This window comes from Calliphora vicina, chromosome 4 (genome assembly GCF_958450345.1).
Source record: "Calliphora vicina chromosome 4, idCalVici1.1, whole genome shotgun sequence".
NCBI classification, from domain to species: domain Eukaryota; kingdom Metazoa; phylum Arthropoda; class Insecta; order Diptera; family Calliphoridae; genus Calliphora; species Calliphora vicina.
In genome coordinates this window covers 78,422,525-78,426,057 of record NC_088783.1, presented here as the reverse complement: position 1 = coordinate 78,426,057, position 3,533 = coordinate 78,422,525, and the positions used below count along the sequence as shown (strand labels likewise).

Below are 3,533 nucleotides of genomic sequence, written 5' to 3'. Positions count from 1 at the left end.
GGCGATATTATTTTAGTTTAAGTGTATAATTTAGTATACGAATTTAAGGATCAGAAGCGATCATTATATGTAGTTAATTAATCTAATACCTTTTGCTCGTCAGTTGTCCTAACAAAATATTTAATAGAAATAAAATTATGAGATTAGAACAACTTTGTCAGTCAAAATATATTTAATGCTTCTTTTAGGCTTATGAAATTTGATGAAATAATGATAACACTGCAGAATGAAAGTGAATTGTAAATTGTTACGAGAAGTTTTCTCAACAAAAACATTCGTTGCAAAATAATGGGTTGAAATGCGTTAAATAAGTCACTATATTTGTTGGCATCAGTGTATTCGTATTTGCATTTGAATGTGTATGCAGATTAAGCAGAATTTCTAACAAAATGGAATTTAATCAGCAATTCTCCGATTTTAATAAAACTTCGCACGCTTTCTAGCGAGTCTTGTGATGTTGACTATTTTGGTTGTAAACTGTTTTTTTCACTGATTCATGATATGAGCTTTTTAATGGTTTAATTTACATCAAACATTTAAATTCAACAGTATTTTTAAGCATGTTAAAAGCATTGTTCTGATTCTGAACTCATATATTTAGGTTTTTATAGATGTCAAAACCTATATTAGAGATTTCTTGGAAATTTTTTTGGAACAAACATTTTAAGAAATTAAAAATTGGAGATTTCGAACATAAAATATGGCGAGAAAGGTGAAAAAGAAATATATTTGTCTGAAAATTCATCAAAATTGCCTTATAAATACAAAATAGATTGTAAACTTCTTATGAGAAATTCAAAACATTCAAACATTTTACTTTTGATGCCGGTAATGAAAGGGTTAACGTTTCCCGCTTTCAGTAAAATCTACAGTATATATTTACAATGGAATGAGTAATCAATTTGGCTTAGTAAAACTAAATGACAGTATAAAGTTTTTCACGAAATCCTTAAGATTCAAATCACAGATAAGGTAATATTATGAGAGATATTGAACTATTATTTTTAGGCTTCTATTTTCGTATATTTTCTTAATAAAATCAATTTTGTTTAAGCAAATTTAAAAAACATGTTCAAATTTACACCATTATAAGATAGATAGTGTTCTACTAAGTGCTCCTTTCAGGATTCTAAGACAGAATTATGATTGAGGCTTCGTATGAAGCCAATTATTCTATTTGATGAGAGATCATATACATCCCCCGGGTCCATTAGTTTTGCACATTGCAAATATTGGGTAGTCGCATAGAACATGTTCAGAGGTTTCAGCATGAAGTTCACAACACCTACACTGTTCATTCTCAACAAACCACAGTGTCCGGTGAATGATCCAGTCACCCTTTCCAAGCGATAGCAACATGGTGTATCCTCGTGGGATACCAAAGAAAGGTTCAGTACCTTTAAACGAGCGTCGGGAACCCCTCCAGGCAATCAGCACGTTCATTCAAAGATGTTCAGCAGTCCATAACAACACCAGACCTCACTTCATATGATGATAAGACTCTAAGAGCAACCTGGCTATCCGACATAAGAAATATTCTTGTAATGCTTAATCTGCTTCTCAATTATTCATTAGAGCATATAAGGATGGCGTATATATCCGCCTGAAATATTGATGGGAATGTACCCATTGGGAATGTAGCCATTTTGAAAACTGGGTCCATATATACCAGCCCCAGTGTCACCATTAGCCTGTTTGGAAGCATCGGTAAACCACACTTTATTGGTATTATCCTATCACCATGTCTTATTTATCCACTCATTCCTCCAGTTATAAGGACCTAAACTTCCTATGTAACATCAAAGTTGGTGACATATAGTCTGATATTGCCCTAGTATAGCAATATCAGACTATATGTCACCAAAGATGCCTAAAATACGCATGTGCCCAACCAGATCACCCGGAATTACACGGGATATCTCCGGTAGTCTGGATGCACTCCTATAGGCTTCCTCCATTATCAATATATTTAAGGGTGGGATATGTAGGATTGCAACTAGAGCATGAGTGAGACAGGTTATCATGGAACCAGTAATAGAAATACAGATGAGGCGATAGACATTATCAAGTTATGATGTCGCAGTCATATGTTCCACCTTATTCCATACCAAGGCCTTAACACTGTAATAAAATACCAGTAAATCATCTTCGGTTTTAACCTCCATGTTTTACCAAATAGTCGCTGGCAGGCATATATTGCCATAGTAGATTTTTTTATTGTAATATTATTACAGAAAATTTAAAATATATTAATACGATGTAAATATGTAAGTACAATATTGTCACCCAATCAGGATCATATAATGTATAATGAATAATCTTCATTAAAATGGATTTTTCCATTTTATCCCTTTTTCTCCATTTTCCCGTTTTTTACCATTTTTGGTACTTTTTCTCAATATAAAATGACAATTATTTTATGAAAAATGTACCAAAAACTGATAGTCAAAGCTTGTTTTTATATTTAAATATCTACATATTCTAAGCTTATTAACAAAATATTTATTTTTTACATAAATAAGTAAAGCCTTCATTATTCAATTATCTACACTATATTAAGTGTTAATACTTATTGGTTTATTTTTTCATTTTAGTTTTTTGACATTTGTTAAGACCAATTGTTGTTTTTGTAGACCTGCCACCACCTTGTATGAATTCGCCTTGCCCTTAAAGGTACGAATTTTTAATGATTTTTAATATCCCCCAATAGACTTACTTCTTTGGGGAGGATAGGAACCTACAGTTAAAATTAATGAATCAGCCAGTCAGTAACGTTACTATTAATATAGATAATATCAGCAAAATATTTCCAAGTGAAATTCAAGCTCTGCTAAATATTTGGGTTTAATTGTTGAAAAACATAATTTTAGCACATTTTTTTTAAATTTTAATCTCTCTACTCACTTTATCAAACTCATTTTAAGTGAAAATAGCTAAGCATTTGTGTACGTTTAACAAAAAACAACAATTAAATACAAAAATCATTTAAATTTATTGCTGATTCATTTACGAAAATTATCACATAAAATTGTGTGTGCACAAACAAACGTACTTATGTATTTTTCAACACTGTTATTGCTGTAAGTCTATCAACATTACACTGTTCAATAACAGGACTTGAGTTGTATAAGTATAACAACAAATGTTATTAACATTTGTGGCTATAAATAGATTTATGGGTGTAAACATTTTCAAATACTCATTTAGCCATGCGGATTGCACAAGCAGTCGTGGCCGAGTGGTTAAGGCGTCTGACTCGAAATCAGATTCCCTCTGGGAGCGTAGGTTCGAATCCTACCGGCTGCGAAAATACTTTTTTTTCTTTTTATTTAATTTATTGTTATTCTTTTTGTTTAATTTTAATTAATTTTTTATTTTGTATAAACAAATTTTACTTGTATTAATTACACTATATGTAAATTGAGATTCTGTAATACTTATGTACTACATATTAAATACAATTTAATCATTAATCTGTAGAAGACTATGAAATAAGCAAAATATCGCCACCAACGTTGCTAATGTTTTTTAAC

At 31.0% G+C, this 3,533-nt stretch overlaps 1 non-coding gene across 1 annotated transcript; it reads left to right on the top strand.

The window, feature by feature from the left end:
- The first annotated feature begins 3,224 nt into the window (after window positions 1-3,224).
- Window positions 3,225-3,306, top strand: TRNAS-CGA (transfer RNA serine (anticodon CGA)). The gene has a single exon. It is a non-coding gene; the product is annotated as a tRNA-Ser (tRNA).
- The last annotated feature ends 227 nt before the right edge of the window (window positions 3,307-3,533 follow it).